This window comes from Sebastes fasciatus, chromosome 21 (assembly GCF_043250625.1).
Source record: "Sebastes fasciatus isolate fSebFas1 chromosome 21, fSebFas1.pri, whole genome shotgun sequence".
Taxonomy (NCBI): Eukaryota; Metazoa; Chordata; class Actinopteri; order Perciformes; family Sebastidae; genus Sebastes; species Sebastes fasciatus.
In genome coordinates, this window is record NC_133815.1 from 18,127,513 (window position 1) to 18,148,226 (window position 20,714).

The 20,714-nt window shown below is 42.1% G+C and overlaps 1 protein-coding gene across 4 annotated transcripts in view; it reads left to right on the plus strand.

Moving 5' to 3' along the window:
• mpp7a (MAGUK p55 scaffold protein 7a) overlaps window positions 1–20,714 on the plus strand; it is a 166,502-nt gene that overhangs the window by 22,757 nt on the left and 123,031 nt on the right. Inside the window, exon 1 of one of the 4 annotated variants that reach the window (XM_074622501.1) lies at window positions 11,713–11,820. The exons of the other annotated variants lie outside the window; for them this stretch is intronic. The gene's annotated coding sequence lies outside the window, so the exon portion shown is untranslated. Of the gene's footprint in view, window positions 1–11,712; window positions 11,821–20,714 lie in introns of those variants that run through there. 4 annotated transcript variants of the gene reach the window in all.

Here is a 20,714-nt window from a genome sequence, read left to right on the forward strand (position 1 = left end):
AGCCTCCTTTGCGACAAGCTAGTATGACATGGTTGGTACCAATGGGTTTATTAGTTTTTCAAGTTTCATATGATGCCAGTATCTTCACTCTAACTCTTAAACTGCTGCAGTTGGCATCGCTTCATTCCTGAGTTCAATGCATGTCTTATCACGAGGGAAAATCACAGTTTAATGACTTTGTAATGGCGGCTGTTAGGGTCTCTATCAGGGTGAGCGATCAGGGTGAATAAGATTTGGTAAGATGGAGGGCTTGGCGCCCCCATGACCTCAAACACACACACACAGTATCAGGCTGCAGGTTAACCTGTGTGTGTTGGTAATTTGGGAGGTGCTGATCGCTGACACTCCATTATGGCTGCTGTCACTGTGCCAGGAGGGGATGGCTATGATGATTCTTCCATTCCTGATAGGCTGTGTATGTATAACACTGATCTGCAGTGGAAAATGCTGTGTTGCAGTCTCGCAATTTGCAGTCTTCAAGGTCACGCTGTCTGTCTGTATATATTATGACACAGAGTTGTCGGGATTGGTTCTGTAGATCCTTCCCATCTGCTCATGAGGCGTGTGTGTTCGTGTCCAACCTCTTGGGAGTAATAAAATCTTGACAATTTGATGTGCTGAAAGGATTATCAGAAGTACTCACACGCTCTCTTACACACACTTACCATCATCAGACTGTGAATGATAGAGGGATAACGTCATGGACATATTTCCATTAGGACTGGGACGATTCACCGATCTCCCGATTTTACACTATCACGATATTTGGGTGCCGATTCGATATGTATTGCGTTTTTTGTTAACTTTTTTAACACTAGACCATGGGAAAAAATTGACTCATACACTTCTAGGGACTTTTACTTTGGAAAATATCTCAATTAATACAGTAAAAATGTAAAATGTGAGGGTGCAGTTCGTATCCATGAAGAACCTCTGCCGTTATCTGCTTTGTCGTTTCAGCTCGCTGCGTTTTGTTTTTGGTTTCCATCATTGTAAGTGTGTTAGCCCTGTTAGAGACATCCACTATGGATTTGTGTTTCCGGTCTGCATTTGGGTGATCCATCTTTGTGCTCCTGCCCTGTCCCAGCTCATGGTTGCTGGCAGCTCTTGTTGTGCCAGTCTGGTGCTATGTGGACCATAGCAGCCTGGCTGACAGTTGCATTGTTGTACCCAGAGGAGCAGCTTTAGTGCAGCTACCAGCAAAGCTGCCCACACACACTATCTCATCACCTTTCTCCGTCTGCTCCATCAGCCTCTCTCCATCTGGTTGGGAATAAGGAAGTTACTGCCGCCTCATAACAGACATGTTTGTTTTCTGTTGTTTCTGGTAACAGTTTGTCTATTTCTGAATACGATGAGTAAGTTACAAGCAGTGTTGAGGAGTAGGGATGTACCGATATCGGGCCGATACTGACTCATATAGCTGGATCGGGTATCCGTGACAATGGGGCCGATCTATTCAATTCAATTCTATGTTTGTATACAATATACATACTGGACTTTTTAAGTTTGTTGCCGCATTAAAAAGGTTTACAATTGAATCGTAATTCCTGTTAATTTTGAAGATTTGTTTTACCAAGTTGCAGGTGTACAAATTTTATTATTTTGATACAATTCAGTAAAATTTGATCTATGTATTTATTTGTTACATTTTGTTTTACAAAGTTTGGAAAGCAATGTTTAAGTCAAGCCTGATCCAGCCACTTCCACACAGTGAGGCATGCAGTTTATTAATTAAACACTGGTATCGGATCGGTACTCGATATCGGCTGAAACTCAAAGTCCAGGTATCGCTATCGGTATCAGGACTGAAAAAGTCAGATCAGTGTATCCCTATTGAGGAGTAACTAGTTACATGTAACGAAGTCATGTAAATCAATTACAAAATAAATGTAATTGTAATCAGTTACCAGTCAAAATGTTTCGGTAAAAAAGCTTATATGTAGAATATAACATTCCTGCCGCAGCTCTGTTCCAATCTTAATTCAAGTTACATTGAAGAGCTTTTAATAAACGTTTGACAGTAATCAGTGTTGAGCACCGTTGTGAGGGTTACACTGCCTAGTTTAAGTTTATATTTTTAGGACTTTTTCAGCTTTATTGCCCAGCATATGCAACCAAAAATGGACTCCCTACTTCCAGCGCCCTTCTGATCCAAGATCTTCGTCGGAAATGGCCTCATCTGACTCAAAAAAACATTTATTTTTTACCTTTATTCCTGTTAACAATCATTTACATAATGTCTTCAGAAATTACCAATGTGTAGGCTATGGTAACTGCCCAAAAAGGTAATGCTTAAAATGTATTATTGCAGTGCCAAAAGGCTTGGTAAAATGTTTTGGATGCACCTAAATATTGTGCTCGTGCACCTAAATGAAAAAATTAGGCGCACCAGTGCAACCAATGTCAAAAGTTAGTCTGGTGCCCTGACTGCAGTATATGTCAAAATCTCAAGTTTATTGTCTTGCATTCCATTTTGTCATATCATTCAACCAGCCATAGTCTACCAAGTGCAAATATGCAATGTGGAGATAAAGAAAAGCACCAGTATGTGCAGCAGCTTCATGTTGAGTGAGGGAATGTGAGGGTGAGAATGGACCTATAGGCTCGAGTGAAATTGTAGAGTATGAATTCCGCTCATCTGCATGAAGCATGTTCACACAAGTTTAACACTAAGCATTATGATAGTGTTCACAACTAATCTCTTCTCATACAGGGTCATTATAAATTGATAATGTTGTTAGACACATGCACACACACTCCACAGCAACTCTCGTGTGTCACTTTACACCGTCACCCCGGTATAGAGTGTCATCTGATGATGTAACGCTCTAAGAACAATACCACACGCAGCACAGCTTAGCCTGCGAAGCTTGAATGATTATCTAGCGCGTGTTAACCTAATAGTCTCCATGCCAACAGGTATCTCATTAAAGCTCATGTAAATGTCTAAGAGGATTTGCATCAGTGTCTTTAGCTTCTCTGTGTTTTACACAGCTCACGCTGAGCGAGGTGTTACATCATTGCGTGCATCACAGGACTTTTAAGAAAAAGGAATTGGCTGACTGCTGTAGTGCGTGCTTGATGTTGGTGGTCTGCTAACACCTGTGATGTAGGTTTGTAGGTTTATATAACAGCTTGTTAAACCTTTTACCTCGCTATCAAGAACATTTACTAACATGGCACTATAAGGTCTTAAAATTGCTAATTACTTCACTGAAAGTCAAAATGTGCTCCACATTCCTGTCAGCAGTTATCTTGTAAGAGAAGATGTCTGGCTTTTCCAGCTTTCCTCAATTTATGATGGAGCATCTGCCACGCAATTGTGCTTACTACGCAGAGTTGCGTACTGTAGGTTGCATTCACATACACTTGAGCTTCCCATGTGTCATTAGGCGCAGTGTGGGGCTCAGCTGTTGGTTGCTGCAGCCCATCTGTCGTTGTGTCTGTGTGTCCTGGTCGGGGTCAGGTCTGGGTCACCTCGAGGACTTGCTTCATTACTCTCTAGGGGATCATATGTCCACACAGAGTGGGGAATGGACACGTGAAGAATATAGGGTGGTAGAGGCTTCATCTGCTGGGGGGTGAAGGAGGAAAGAGACTCCGAACCCTGGTCGGCGTGTAGGAAACAACACTTGGTTAACTAAGGTCATCACAGTTGGTTTGTTTGAATCTGAATTTGAGTTTGATTGTCCCTGTTGGCATTTTATTTCTCATGTTAGAATGCCACAAATAATGTTGTATATCGACATGCAAACATGAATTTACTTCCTTTTGAGGAATAGATTATGTTTCGATTGCATACAACTGCCTGACTGGAACTGAACTCAGATGGACTCAGGTATACACGGCTAGCGGCAGTGCCAGTCACACCAGAAAGTGGCACAGAGAAATATGTATTTCTAAAAGCTCGCCGGCAGCCATGTTGAGATAAGTTGAGAAAATACCAAGCACCGCCCACCAGCCAGAGCACAACCAATAGGAACCCTGTGATTGGTCAAAATCTTCCGTCACGTGCTAGATTTTTTAAAGCCTGAAAACAGAGCCATGAGGAGGTGCAGAAGTCTAGTTTTGAATTACAATATGCTGAAAGGTTATTATGGAATTTTTGCCCAATGATGCCAACATTATTCTGCCTACTGCAGCTTTAATTAGGGTTTATTTACTCAACCATTACAGACATTTTTGTTTATCAAAATGGTCAGAAATAACATGAAAATGCATAGATTTCTGTCAAAGTAACACAGACTCATTGCCTTTACTTTACCTCGACCGATCCTGCTTACTGTCATGCATAACCACGCCCAAAGCCCCATTCGGAGCCAGGAAAACCCCCTGTTTCTCACCAAATGGTAGGACTACTTTAGAGCACAGGCTGCACTGGGTTTGTTTTTCACTTTGTGGAATCTCCCCGGGCCAACGTTTGGTATTCAACAAATCTTTTCTCTTTTTATATATATAACTTCTCCTTTATTCACAAGCACAGACATCATTTAAACCTGCCCCTTTCATAACTGCTTTTTAAGAGGCCTGGGCTGTCTCTGGGCTCTGTGTGGGAGGCTGAAGGAGAGTGATTGAAGACGAGGCAGCATTGAGGATGCTCAGCGGTTTGGAATTCTCCTGCCAGAGTGAGTAACAGTGCGAATGGGAGAGCCGTCACCCCGGCTGATTTACACCTGTGTTTGTGTGCTGGGCAGGAAGAACAGGACTGTGCCCTGTGGGTGCTGGCTCGTAGGAAGAAGTGGCTCCAGTGGGTGGCATGGTAGCCCCTGGCTTAGACAGACAAAAGGATTTGATTGCTGGATGATAAATGTGGTGTCATTGTGAGGCTAAAAACCCATTTCTTTTCTTTGTTTGTTTGTGAGGACAGCCACTTTCCACAGGAAAACCACAAATGTGGCTACATGATTTCATCCTTTCCTCTTCTCTACTCATTATTCCTAAATGTTTTTCCTAAATGCACAAATGAAACAACGATTGAGAGTGAAGTAAAGCAATGCTCTGCTTGAACATCCTTTTCTTAATCAGGTATCTTGAATCCAGTGTATGTACTGTTCTGAACGGACACAGTCTCACTGCAGGGCATCTATTTATCGCTCTGCAATCTAGTCTCTAGTAAATATGATGCCACACCGCCAGCTGGGTGGCATCTAGTAATTGTTTGTTTTCTATCATAAGCAGCTTAGCACCAGGATTATCAGTCGCTATACAAGTGTGTCACAGCAGGAGGGGTGACTTGTGCCTTTTTTTCCAAGCCGAAACATGAAGGTTAGGTCATCGTTCCCTATCAGTCCCAGGTCTCAAGGCCTTTACACACCAGAGGCATGACCAGTAAATGACATGAAAATGCAAAGTACTTGCCTGCAAATATTACATGTATATGTCTAGGGCTTTTATTGTGAAAGGTAAGAATGGAAGGAGTGGATCTGCGATGCCTTTGTAAAGGTTGAAAGGAGTAATAAAGTTTGCCATCCTGATTTGGACCAGTGGGCTACCTCTGGGTCCAGAGTGCCTTAAACTTGCATTCTTTCTAACAGCCAGCAGGGGGCGACTCCTCTGGCTGAAAGGCGGAAAGTTAATATTAATATTTTGGTCGCCTAAAAATGTGTTATTCAGCATTCGGTTGTACTTAGCTCCACCCTCTCGTGTCATTGCTGGTTCCAAAAAAAAACAAGATGCGACATCTAAAAACCAAGATGGTGACGGCCAAAATGCCAAACTCGAGCCTTCAAAACGGCAGTCCTCAAACCAATGGGTAACGTCACGGTGACTACATCAGCTTCTTATATACAGTCTATGGTTTGGACTACAGAGCCTCTGTGTCGTTTTTTCATATATAGGCTCAACTCAATCTGTTCCGCACAACGTGATTGGTTGATGCCTTTATTCGAGGTGTGAAAGCTCTGAAAAAGAATTATGTTGCTTATTCGTAATATTCGCATTCTGTGTGAAAGTACTCATGACAAAAACAGCAGTTTGAAAAAATACATTGACGTGTAAATTAACAGCAGGAAAAAAAACACCACTGGTGTGTAAAGGCCTTTAAACTTCTCTCAGAGCTGGCAGGAGGGTCGTGTCTAGAAAGGAGCCTACAAATAGCGAAATCTGATCTGAGATCTGCAAAAACTCTCACGGGACTCGCTGCCCGACAACCTATCCTAACCTTAGCTAGTCAAGATGAATGTCTAACCTTAACAATCTCACGAGAGTTTCCCAGTTTGCTGGTTCCCTTCTAGCCACTATACCTGGCAGGAGCACCTGTGCTGCTGTGAGAGCCTGGCGGGGCTCTTTTGGCGTCATTGTCGAGGTCAAAAATATTGAAAACAAAAAAAAGACAAAAGAAAGCCTTGATGCTGTTCAAACGCCTGCGTGTTGCAGGTCAGCCACAAGACTGAAGGACGGAGACAGATTGCCGTCATGGTTTTGAATCACCTTTAGTGTGGAAGTGCAGATTGAGATCTGTTTTTGCAATACAGTCTATGTAATCTAAGGTATCTCAATTTTGAGATTTTACCCGACATGCTTTAAGGGATTTTCTTCACACAAGTTTATTGCAACAAGACAGACCATATCAGGTCACTGTAGCATCAAGAAAATGACACCTGATTTAATTTACTGTAGCTTTTGAAGCAGCCCCAAATGAAAAGTGATCCCAGGACTGTCGAGTGAAAAGGCATCATTTCCAAAAAGCCACCACTCTCGGGATTAACAAAATAAAAGCCCTATTTTTAGATGGCTCTTTCACAGTTAGACGGTAGATTTGTAATCTAGTATCTGATGCAAATGAATGTCTACCTGCTCACTGGGCTGCTGATTGACCCACTTTTGCTGAGACTGAACCCTGGGATTTGACTCTGTTCCTGAATTAATTGGACACTGAGAATGACTCACAGTGTAGATGAGGGGCTGTGTTAGTAGTACTGTAGCTCATGTCTCAAACTATCACTTCAGTGCTTATCTCCGGAGCGTGGTAGCATGTATATTTGGGTCTTCATTGGTGTAACCTAACCGGGCATCGAACTTTGGCCCTCTTCTCCTACTCTCCGGTCGTCTCGGGGTTCTAGCGCTGCTATCTGAGCTCACATCAACTCCACCCTTTCCCTGTTTAGCCCAGCTAAAGGTTCCTAGCTGGGAACCTGAAGATTCATTTGAGATGCAGCTCAACACTGTGTCAAGTTGTTCTAGTCAGAAATAAACATTGATTAATTCATTAATTGATTAATTAATATAAATTGTGAAAGTGTATAAGAGCTTAGAACATTATGATAGAAGTATATGATGGCCATCCCCATGCTCTATTATGTCTCATAAATTGTTGCAGCAATTTTTGGGTTGATACCATTTGTTACACAGATTTGGTGATAAATTTAACCCTTTTTTTACCACTCCAGAATTGATAAAAATGATCAATAATCCCTCCAAAATACCACATTAAGACACCAAGACCTTGAGGAACACCATAGAAAAAGCCATGCTGTGATTTGGTTTCGCAAACTTTTGACATTTGGAGATTTCTGCAAGAATTGCATTTTCCGGTGATTGGATGGCGAGCACTTCTGTTGTGTAAACTGCTCAGAAATCCCCTTACTATCAATCTACCTAGGAAAGCCATCCATCCTCTGATTGTTCTAGGTCTGTAGTTTCTGGCTGTAAAGTTTCATGAGGCTGTGATTATCCTAGAGGTCACAGCAGGTAATTTTATACAGTGAGATCAAGTTTCAAAAAATGGTCTCACTACGATAAAATGGCTACTATGGGGACTAATATCATCACACATGAATACAATTGGGCTCATTGGATCCACAAGAGTCTCAGCTTTACAGTAATACCCAATTTATGTAATTCCGAGACTGTTTAGGGACCCCAGTATGTAGAAATATTCAAATACACCATTTTAGAATCGGCAAAAATAACACATTTATACTGCATGCATTCCCTAAACTGCTTGTGATTATCATAAAGTGGGCATGTCTGGAAAGGGGAGACTCGTGGGTACCCATAGAACCTCCAGATATTTCATTCACATATCTGGAGGTCAGAGGTCAAGGGACCCCTTTTGAAAATGGCCATGCCAGTTTTTCCTCCTCAAAATTTAGCCTAACTTTGGAGCGTTATTTAGCCTCCTTGCTGACAAGCTAGTATGACATCGTTGGTACCAATGGATTCCTTAGTTTTTCAATCACTACAGCCTCTGAAAGACCGTAAAGTTGGTCGGGATTGTGGGTTTAATCTTTAATCATATATTTACTTTTGTCAAAAAACATACCTGTATTGGCCCTCTGTCTGAAACGCGTCTGTCTCTTTAAGACCCCCTTCTGAAAAAACCCAGTCTGCTCTGATTGGCTTGCGAGAAAAATGCACCTTTGCACCGTTGCAAAGGTAGTTCTCAACCTTTGGGTGGTATATTCTAATAAGCCTGCAGGTGACATAGGAAGGGGAGCCAAATCTGAATGGCTTGTTGAATCCCATGTTTCCTGATCTAGACAGCCCACAAAAAAAACTAACTGCGTCGTTTTATTTCACAGTTTGTGTGCTGGTAGGCAGCGTCCGTCCGGTGATGAGTGAAAGCTAAAATAGAGTTATTTTTGTCCCAAAGTGGGCCAAACCAAACAGCGTTAGTGTGGTTATGTTACACGGCTTACAGATGGACTGATGGGAGTAAGTGATTTCTACTCCTCTTTTTTCCCTCTTTCACTCATTCTCTTATCTCTCATCCTGTCTCTGCTCTTGTTTCTTCTTATCTCATTCGTTCTCTCCTCTCTCACTCTTTATCCTTTGACCGGCTCTATCAATTATGCATCTGTTAATGGGCTCACTTCCACTTCCCGCTGCAGCTCTGTTAACATGTCTTGTAAACACATGCTGCAGGTGTGCATGCGTGTAGGAGAAGCGTGTACACCCGTGTGTTTATTCCGTTGGCCTCTGTCTGTTGCATCACTGCTTTCTTATCTGTTTCATCCCATCTGTCCATCCGTCCGTCTGTCAAAACCAGCTGTCTCTTTCTGTTCCTCTCTGCCCGAGCGCTCCAGGTAGAGCAATTCACTCCAGCGGTATCTGGCGTGGATGTAGGTTACCCAGCAACACTGGCATTTCGAAAGACTTCCAGATTAGTGAGGCTTATGGGCTACCTGCTGCTCTCTCTGTGCCTCTCGCTGCAGGTGCATTGCTATTTGCAGCTCAAATCACTCATCTGACAATCCGTCATCATCTAATTAATGTCAGCGGAAGGTGGAGTCACAGTACATCATATATATATACTGTTTGCACAGAGGATTAATGCACCGTCCTCTCCCTCCCTATAAATAAATATCATTTCATTTAGGCACGTTGGGTCCTACAGGGCTTAAGTTAAGCAGTAGAAGCACTCCCTTCAATGATATTTTTTGATCAAGCAAAGTGTGTTTTGCTCCACCGACCCCAGTCCATCCATCCTCTGTCTTCCTGTCCTTCTGTCGACTTTATAGGATAATTCATTCTGCCATTTCATGTGTAGGATTAATTGAATTGGTCATTAACAACGACCCCGCACGCTGTGAATGTGTGTGTGTGTGTGTGTGGTAGAGAGAGACAGTGTGGAATGTGTGAGTGGCGACTGATAGTGGCCGTGGTCTCCTCTCACTGTTAATGGGTCAGAAAGAGACAAAGAGCTGCTGTGTCTGCATGGGAACCAGAGGGCAGAGATGGGAGGAGGACAAAGAGGTGTTAAAGACAAGGAAGTAGTTGAGACTACAATGCAGATCTGCAGCTAATGAGTATTTGGTTTCATAATGCGGTAATCATTTTTTTTTATTTTAGAAAACGCAGCAGTTTTTCAGAGCCCAAGTTTTTAACACCTTCAAATTGTGCGTTTTGTCTGACCAAGACTTGTGTTATTGTGTAGATACAGTGTGTAGTATCCACAGTACATGTGACACATTTACTGTGTGTGTCTAATCTGGGAAGTGGACACATAATCATGTGCAGTGTTTATTTAATTGTTGACTTGTCATTGTAGGAAAAGCGAATGTGTTATTATATATAACTAAATATTTAATTGCAAATGAATTGCACATTTTTTATTTGTGCAAAATGAACCTTAAAGGGAGATTTGTAAAGTATTTAATACTCTTATCACCCAACTGGCGATTACAGCTGTCAGTGTGTCAGTGTGCTGACTTGACTATGACTTGCCCCAAACTGCATGTGATTATCATAAAGTGGGCATGTCTGTAAAGAGGAGACTCGTGGGTACCCATAGAACCCATTTTTATTCGCATATCTTGAGGTCAGAGGTCAAGGCATCCCTTTGAAAAAATGGACATGACCGTTTTTCCTCGTCAAAATTTAGCATACATTTTGGGCGTTATTTAGCCTCTGTGACAAGCTAGTATGACATTTATGCACAGTATGTACAAATTGATTTCTTAGGTTTTCTAGTTTCATATGATACGAGTATCTTCGCTCTAGCTTTAAAACTCAGCCCGCTACAACCTAAAAATCAGCAATCAAATGCGTTATCGCGTTATTATCACGTTAACTTTGACAGCCCTATTTTATTTCCATTATGCGTTAATTATTTTTATGAGTCATTATTTTTATTTTATAAAACGCATCCATTTTTCAGAGACCAATATAACACCTTCAAGCTATGTGTTTTATCTGACCAAGACTTAACCTGCGTTGTTATGTAGATATATAGTATCCACAGTACATATATATATATATATATATATATATATATATATATTTTTATGTGTGTGTCTAATCTTGGAGGTGGATGTAATTTACTGTAATTATCAAATTGTTTTGATTTTCTTTTTACTCTTTTTTAAATGTAATTGTCACTGATAACATTAACAATGCCTCTGTTCTATTCAAGTCAACCCTGACAATGTGACAGTGAGCTAGCAGGCACACAAAATGTGTCCAGGTGCTGCAAAATAGTTCCATTTCTCAGACTATATTGTGATATAATTCTACAATAGAAATGTTTAGTGTCTGTGTGAACGGGCTGCTGTGTGTTATGTGTCAGCCTTTCTAGCCTTTTAGTCATAATGGGGCCCTGGCAGGCAGTGGATGGGATTACTGGTGCCCATCTTTACTGGCACCCTGAGGCACATCTGAGGTCATGAGGAGGACAGACACAAACTCACACACTTACACAAGCAACCATGCACACTGTCTGCTACTTTCCATAATAGTTGTTTTCTGCACTATGTGTAGACTGGAGATATATAGTGAGCCGATTGCTCCATCTAGTGGACATTTGTTGTCACCACATTCTGAAAGGATACAGTAGGTACAGTAAGAAGGTGGCTTTAGGGCTATTCCATTAAACAGATATAAGAAGTAATGAATTATACATTTAATTCATTTAGTTAATTGTAATTTGTGTTTACCAGAGTTCCCACCATATATGGACATTTCTGGAAGGACATTGTGTGTACCAGAGGGAAATGCAGGGAAGTCTTGTGCAGCATGTTTGATCAGGTTTCAAGACCCAATGCAGTGAAAATCATCTAGTCAGATAGAAGGAACACTTCTGGAGCCTTTAGCTGTTTTTATTTTATGTTTAGAACAACGTACTGGGAAGGAACTTTTCCCACGTTTGTTAAACACTCTTTCTGTTTACAATTGTAGCGTGAGGTCAAACAAATTAAAGGGTGGAGCACCGTGAGCCTTTAGGCAGGAAAAATAAACTTGAGTTTCAGGTCCGTTCAGGTGAGCCGTTCCACCTGGTGGGCGGTGTCTTCCTGTATGGGAGGATTTAGTTTGTGTGTAGTGGCAGTGCCTGCTGCTGCGTGTGAAGTTGTGTTGCTGTTGCAGGAAGAGAGTGTCCTGGTAAGTCCCCTGCAACGCTTTTGTGCCTTTTCTTTTTTTTTTTTTCCCTGGTTGTCTTCGTGACATGTGTTAGTATATCTTGTTCTTGTTAGATCAGATCAGATATTATCTATCTGATCTGTGAATAGGTCTTTGGACAAAGTGACTTTGACCCTTGATTTTTTTTATTGTTACTTTCTCTACATTTCTAGTTCTGCAACAGCACAGTTGTAAAGCCTTAAAGCTAGTTTAACACAGACACCATTCATTGTAGTATTCTGCAATACATATCTACTTTACTAAAGACTTATAGTCTGTCACCTTTGATTTTCTTGGAGTTTTCAGAGTGCGTTGGCTCATTTTTAGTTTAGTTTCAGTTTTTCAGAAAGCTTTGGTTCCACTTTTTATTTATTTAGTTTTAGTTTGTTTTTGTTAGGACCAGGTATAATGTCTCAGAAGTATGTAGCTACATACATTCAACATACACGGTTAGAGAACTGTAAGAATGGCCATAATGTTTAATGTTAAATCTTCGCGCTACTTCAGTGAAGCAATTGCGGCTCAGTGCCATCTCCTGGAATGTCAAGTCTGTTCAATTTCTGCGGTTCAATGTCACAAGAGTTGATGGAAAATCATGCCGTCTCCTTTTCTTGGGTAGTGATGAGGGCTGTCAAAGTTATCGCTTTAACGCAAATTTGTTTTAACGCCACTAATTTCTTTAACACGCTAATGCAATCGATGTCTCGGAAGTTGTAGCAGGCTGAGTTTTAAAGCTAGAGTGAAGATACTGATATCATATGAAACTAGAAAACCTAAGGAATCCATTGGTATCACATCAGTACCAACCATGTCATACTAGCTTGTCTCGAAGGAGGCTAAATAACGCTCCAAACTTATGCTAAATTTTGGGGAGGAAATACTGGCATGGCCATTTTCAAAGGGGTCCCTTGACCTTTGACCTCAAGATATGTGAATGAAAATGGGTTCTATGGGTACCCACGAGTCTCCCCTTTACAGACATGCCCACTTTATGATAATCACATGCAGTTTGGGGCAAGTCATAGTCAAGTCAGCACACTGACACACTGACAGCTGTTGTTGCCTGTTGGGCTGCAGTTTGCCATGTTATGATTTGAGCATATTTTTTATTCTAAATGCAGTACCTTATTTAATTTCAGTTTACTAAGAATATTTTTCACTGCTTTTTTTAGTTTCAGTTTAAAGTAATTAAAATAACCCTGGCCCTGACTCATATTCTTCCATATCAGTAAGCCCCGACTTCCTGAAACATCTTTTCCATTTCTCTTGTAAATTACATGGATCTCTCTTTAATGCCTTTTTTTTCCAAGCACAATGAAATGCTCCAGCAAGTTGTGCGTTGAAACGTCTTGACAGCGGAGAATGACTTCATGCCTCTGGAAGGACAGGTTGATCTAAACACAGATTTATATATCTCTCTCTGTGTGTGTGCGTGCAAACAACACACATGTACATACACGTAAGCAGATGTATTTTATGTGGAAAGACTGGACGCTTATGAGCAACACGTGGCTGATTCTGAGCTGTCAAAAAATATCCCACCTGAGGCCGAGAGAGGAGCGCTCACTTTTCCCATTTCTCTGTCAACCTCTCACATCGAATGAAGCCATATTCTGTTGATATGCACTTTTTTTCTTCGTCACGGGTTAATAGCGTTCATTGATATTCCACATTTGCTCCCCTTAATCTGTTTCCATACGCTTTTCTAGTTGTATGAATATGCTTCTTCCTACTGCTCATCGTTATTACAGCCCCTCCACCAGCAGCCAGTCATTCCAGGAGGGTCGGCCGTGCCAGGCACCGCTGAGTCTTAATTTAAGCAGCCCCAATCCCTCGTAAAGCTAACGGCTATTAACGAGAAGTCGTATGGCACGCGCCTGAAAAACACAACCCTGTCCCGCCAGCGTCACGCGCCTCACGCTTAATAGGAATCGACGTGGTGACATTTTGGCAGCTCTGAGCCGAGGCAGGAGAAAGACATTATTCAACAATGTGTTTTTCCACGGAAGAAACAGAAATAAGGACGAAGGGGCTGCCTGTGTGCGGCGCTGGCATCGGGATCGTTTTCTTTTCCTTTTTTTCTTGTAACGGCATTTCAGTTTTTTAAAATGTCATGTGGACGAACATTCCCCTCCACCACGGTTTAATACGCTGCAATTATGCACAGCCCATTGCAATGTAGTTCTCCGTGTGCCTGTGTGTAAATGAATGTTCGCCTTTTTACCACAGTTGGATACACTGCAATTATACTCTTACGATCGTGTCATGTATGGTTGTGTGCATGTGGCTGTAACTCTATCTACTTCTGTCTGTCTGACTTTGCACTTTGCGGTTACGACAAGCCAATATGATGTAGAGTAGCTGAAATACAAATTGATTTTACATCCAATCTGTCTTCACAGCTCCCCCATACCAATACCCCAAAGCTGCAGCTCACCAACGGGGCCTGAAGTAAAAAAACATAGTTTTCCATAAAAGGAACAACTGTATTCATTTCTTTTAATTCCACATGGTAGTAAAACCTCTCTTCTTCTTCTGTCACGTCTTCCTCTATCTTTCTCAATATTTGGTAAACCTGTTTGGTTGAGCTGGTAGATTGTGTGCTTTCTGCTGACCTTTATATGAGCACACAAGAACATGCAAAAACAAGATAGTGTATATCCTTCAACACGCAGCTGTTAGTACACACTGTGCATTTAATAACTTAGCAGGTCAGTAGCCTTGGATGGTGCCGCGGTGCAGGATTATGAAGTAGTAGGAATGGGCTCAGATAAAAGGATGAGTCTTCTAGAGTGGATTTAGGTGATAGTTTTTGCAATTTATTGCTTTTTTCTCTGAACCTGTTTTTGATCATCCATTTTTCAAGGTGCAGCCAGTGGGGTGTCCAAAAGTCCAAAAGGTTTTTGGCATCAACCAGGGCTCAACACTAACATTTAAAAGTGGTTGCCAGGCTGGCATTTTGTCAGGAATTAGCTTTTGGTTGCCGATACTAAAAATATGTTGGCCATTTATAGTCACTAGGGCTGTCAAAGTTAACGCAACAATAACGCGTTAACACAAATTTGTTTTAACGCCACTCATTTTTTAACGCATTAACACAACTTGTGATTTTTAGGTTGTAATGGGCTCAGTTTTAAAGCTATAAAGAAGATACTGGTATCATATGAAACTTGGAATCCATCGGGGGTCTCTTGACCTCTGACCTCAAGATATGTCCCCTTTACAGACATGCCCACTTTATGATAATCACATGCAGTTTGGGGCAAGTCAGAGTCAAGTCAGCACACTGACACACTGACAGCTGTTGTTGCCTGTTGGGCTGCAGTTTGCCATGTTATGATCTGAGCATATGTTTTATGCTAAATGCAGTACCTGTGAGGGTTTCTGGACAATATCTGTCATTGTTTTGTGTTGGTAATTTATTTCCAATAATAAATATATACATACATTTGCATAAAGCAGCATATTTGTCCACTCCTATGTTGATAAGCGTATTACATACTTGACAAATCTCCCTTCAAGGTACATTTTGAACAGATAAAAAAATGTGTGATTAATTAATCATTAATCACGATTATCTGTGGACAATCATGCGATTAATTGCGATTAAACATTTTAACAATATTATTTTAACATAATCAATTGACAGCCCTAACGGCACCTTATATTTTGAATAAATAACAAAATAAAAAAATGAAAATGTTACATGTCATGTGTATGTTGAATATGCTTTGCAGTATCATTTTCCGTTCGTCCACAAAGACTTCACAAATTACCTTTTTTTTGTTGTTCAGGTTCATCTGTCAGTTGAATCAATTTTGTTTGTGATGTTGACGGGTTAGTGAATCTTTCCACCCCACAGTCAAACAACTTAATTTGCTTCGCCATTGTCTCTAAAACAGATGCCTGTGCACTCTTGAGTAAAGGCACATGCACATTCTATCAAGTACCAAAAGCTGGCATTGAATGTCTAGTCAGATTTATCAGATCTGACTCAGATTCATCTTCTTTGCTTTGATCAGATACTTTCTCATCAGGAAAAGTTTGTGTATGTCTGCTTGTGTTTAGATACAATTTTACACTTGTAAACTTTGGCTTCATTTGTTACAAAGAAACCCCCCCAAAACATATTGTTTTGGCATCACTACTGAAACTTTCCATTCTCAAATCTCAAAAGATACCCACACCTTACACAGTGTGACTTCTGACAGATTGGAGAGGGCGAAGTAACTTCTCACTACGAGTCAATATTAGAGAGATTGACATCGGACAATAAAACCTGATCTGAACCAAAGCCTCAGTATGTTGCAACAGACAGTACAGAATTGGTAATCTGAGCAGGTGTTAACGCAGGACTGCCAAATAGATCTTCTATTGTCTCACCAAGGACCGGCATATAGACAAGCTCGGTAGATTGGAGCGGATCAGCAGACGTCGGAGCTGCTGGGTCACTTTGGAGCAAACTGGTCCTCTGAGCTGTAACCAGAGCAGGTGTGACAGGGGGGTGGCTTTGGATGGGCGTCTGTCATACGTCGTAGAGGATCGGTGTCGTTCACGGTGGCCCAGTAAAAAACCCCGGCCGGTAGCTGGCCTCCCTGTCACTTGATGTGGGACAAATCCAGGACAGAAAAAAACCCAACACCCCAGTAGCACCCCGGGGAGGTTTCAGTGGTGCAGAATGGCAGAGTTGACCTCTGCCGTGTCCTGGTGTAGCACTTTCCCGTCCGGGTTCAGACGGAGGCAGCACGAACCATTCCACCCCAGTGAACCCTGGGAACTCTTTGGAGCATGACACGTTTTTTCTGAGGATCTTTTTGGCATTTCGATTTGAACGGTGATCTTTCCACAGTCCAATCCACCCTTCGGAGGAAGAATAGTAAAACTGATAAAGTTCCAAACTCAAAGCATACTTTCCAATTGTTAACAGGCGCTTAAAAAATGGCCGGTCTTCCAGTGTTTTTCACTGTCAGTCATTCACCTCCTGACTCTGTTATTCCCGTCACTATCAACATCCAGCTGAGAGTCAGACGGCTCCACCCGTGCTCCACCAACCCCCCTCCCAGCTGGACGGACAGGCTTGTTTTTGAAAAGAGGAAGAATAACAGTCTTCTACACCTCCCTGTTTCCATCCTTCCACCTATCCATCCATCCATCCATCCATCACCATGGGCTAGTTTCTCTTTAAATACTGATTTCTCCTCGGGTTTCACACTCAGAACAAGACTGAGCAGACACAGACAGCATCTCCAGGTCTTTGTTAGGGAGAGGTGCTTCAGGTTCTGTCTCAGCTGGGAACTTCAGGGTGAATACTCCCTGCAATAGTGAAAGTTCCCACTAGATGGTGGCAGAACCATTCGAAGATGTCAGAGCTAGAAGGAGGAACACCTCATTGCAATTAAGCGTTCCCCATCTCTTGTCCACATGGTCCCTTTACTCCCCCCTCACCCCATGACCATCTGATATTGTGTGATCCGAGCAGACACGGTTAGAGCAATCTGACAGCGGGGGAATGTTTCTTCGAGTCTGTCTATTATGATCCTTTTGGGCCTTTTTAAAAAGTCCCAGGTGTTCCCGGTTGTGCGACATGCTTCCTGGCCCTCAGAAAAAGCTCCTCAGATGGAAAGATGGATCCCTCCTCAGATTGGGGAATATGTGGTCATTCCCCCTTTGGACGCAACAAAAGGCGAAACGACTGATATTACAGCGCGGCATACCTAAAGGGTATTCATGTCCCTTGTCTTTCCTCGAGTCTGTCATTCCAATCACAAAGCCTTATGACAAAACCGTGCCGCGGAACCTCGCTGTGAAACACTGAACTGATTTAGCATGGGTCAGTTCTCTTGGCATTACCCCAGTGGCTGTTAGGTTCGCTTCCCCGTTCAAACCGGCCTGCTGGAGAGATTTTGTGGTCACTGCTCGAGGCGCCGTTGCCCTTTCTCTGCTGCTCCTCTTAACCTATTTTATTGGAAGTACACAAAGAGTTGAACAGCACTGAACTCACCAGGTTTTCCGTTCGTACTTTATGCTCACGCAAAGCTCATGCAAACGACTGACAAACCTGGCCTACAAATTGGTGCTGGCGTGACTTAGTAGTGGGGTCCCGAATCCCACATCTCCGCTCGTGGTGGAAAATCAATCCTTTTCTTGAGTGCTGTTTGATGAATGCACCACATTTTCTACATCTCAATCCAGAAGAAAAATATCTTTTTTTTTCTGATATGCTCTTAATGGCTTGCTTACCTGCTCACTCAGGCATCCTCTGGACTGTATTGTCTAGATGCTTTTTCCACAAGGCTCCGCCTGAGGTTCTGCTGGGGCCCTGAGGTGAGTTCACATCGCAGTATGTCAGACAGGCGTGGTAGCGTTTTAGCTACGTGGGCTGCAGTCTTGGCGGGTTCGAGCCTCGACCTCGGCGTGTGTTAGTACACACGTGGGGCAAAACTCCAGGAAATAATCGCTCCTGTGCGTCTGTCACTGCGGGGGCTGAGTGAGAGATTCTTTACAGAAAACACATTTGTAATGAATTTCCGGTCCACTGGTTGAGATGGATGTGAAGTTACAGCATTTCACACTTCAAGTGTGTCGGCCACACACTGATGGGGCACCTGATTCAACTGTTATCAGCTCATTAAATGTCAATATCAGTCGTTATAAGCCTCATAGATGTGGGTCAGTAGGGGCCTGCTACACCTACTACATTGTAAAAGTGAAAGCAAAACTTAAAAGCAACACGTTCTAAATAGGGCTGTCAATCAATTAGAATATTGTCCATAGTTAATCACAAATTAATCACCCAATTGTAACACGTTCCGAATGTACCTTAAAGGGAGATTTGTCAAGTATTTAATACTCTTGGGAGTGGGCAATATGCTTGCTTTATGCAAATGTATGTATATATTTATTATTGGAAATCAATTAACAACACAAAACAATGACAAATATTGTCCAGAAACCCTCACAGGTACTGCATTTAGCATAAAAAATATGCTCAAATCATAACATGGCAAACTGCAGCCCAACAGGCAACAACAGCTGTCAGTGTGTCAGTGTGCTGACTTGACTATGACTTGCCCCAAACTGCATGTGATTATCATAAAGTGGGCATGTCTGTAAAGGGGAGACTCGTGGGTACCCATAGAACCCATTTTCGTTCACATATCTTGAGGTCAGAGGTCAAGGGACCCCTTTGAAAATCACCATGCCAGTTTTTCCTTGCCAAAATTTTGCGCAAGGTTTGTTAATCCGTTAAAGAAATTAGTGGCATTAAAACAAATTTGCGTTAACGGGTTATTATCGCGTTAACTTTGACAGCCCTAGTTCTAACGCGTTGTAAAACTGAAGCGCCTGACTTCTGCTTTTGCTCCTGTCATAGTTACTACGGTCGCTATAGAGGTCGCTGTCGTCTTCTTGTAATCCTTCTGTTGGTGATCGCTCAAGTGAATCGGTGATAAAATCTACTAGTGGGTGTAGCAGGCCCCTTCAGACCCACATCTATGAGGCTTATAACCACCGAACGCCCATTTAATGACCTGATAACAGTCTAACCGGCTGGATGGGGGGTCCCAATGAGCTGGAAGGGCGCAGGTGTCTTGTCCCTGCCTGCAGCCAAATGGCTCCGAGTCAGCAGTAGCACACTGTGACTCAGTGTCCACCCAGAGCCAGTTTTTACAACACTTATCAACATGGGAGACACACAGAATGTGGCTTATCTCACTGCCGGTGTTTATTTTGAGCATTTTCTTCTAGTGAAGTGAACAACTAACAGGACCCCCAAGGCTCTACAGTGTAGGTAACTGAGCTTGACTGGGCCACAGCACATGGGAGCTGACATATAACGGATCATTAAGCTGCATGCTGTAAAGAAACCGAAGGCTCACACCTAATTGTTTTCCATTCTCCCTTTTTCAGATAAAGCACTCATGCTGGTGGCAGGACTTAGCTGGGCCTGTTCAGGTTTCTAGTGGCCTTTTTGAAAGAGGCTGTGATGAATAAATGTAGTATACAGTACATGGCGACCTGTTCAATTAGATGGGCTGTGATGTGAGACCTCTCTACAGATTTCCGCTTCCTTTCCATATTGCAGTGACAAGACCAGTACACGGTCCCACGGAGGATGAAACAAACACAAAGACACGTTCATGGCTTGAAACTCTGACGACCTCTCACCTACTTTGCAAGCCACATTACAGCAGACATGATCCAGTTTTTGGGTTGATTCTAACCTCTATTAAGTAAGTAAGTTGAGTTTTACTAAACAAACTGCAACTCCAGATGTAAGTCCTTCAGGTGTCTGAAAGGTGACATTATATGGACATTGCATTTTGCTTTCAACGCCCGTTATGGCATATATATTTGTTTTAGGGCTGTCAAAGTTAAGGCAATAATATCACTTTAACGCAAATTCGTTTTAACGCCACTAATTTCTTTTACGCATTAACACAACTTGCGATTTTTAGGTTGTAGCGGGGTCAGTGTTAATGCTAGAGAGAAGATACTGGCATCATATGAAATTAGGAAACTTAAGGAATCCATTGGTACCAACCATGTCATACTAGCTTGTCACGAAGTTACGCTAAATTTTGGTGAGGAAAAACTGGAATGGCCGTTTTCAAAGGGGTCCCTTGACCTCTGACCTCAAGATATGTGAATGAAAATGGGTTCTATGGGTACCCACGAGTCTCCCCTTTACAGACATGCCCACTTTATGATAATCACATGCAGTTCACATGCAATATATACATACAAGTCTTGGTCAGAAATTTTGAACAGATAATAAGGTGCGATTAATTTGCGATTAATCACGATTAACTACGGACAATCATGCAATTGATCGTGATTAAACATTTTAATCGATTGACAGCCCTATTTTCTTTACA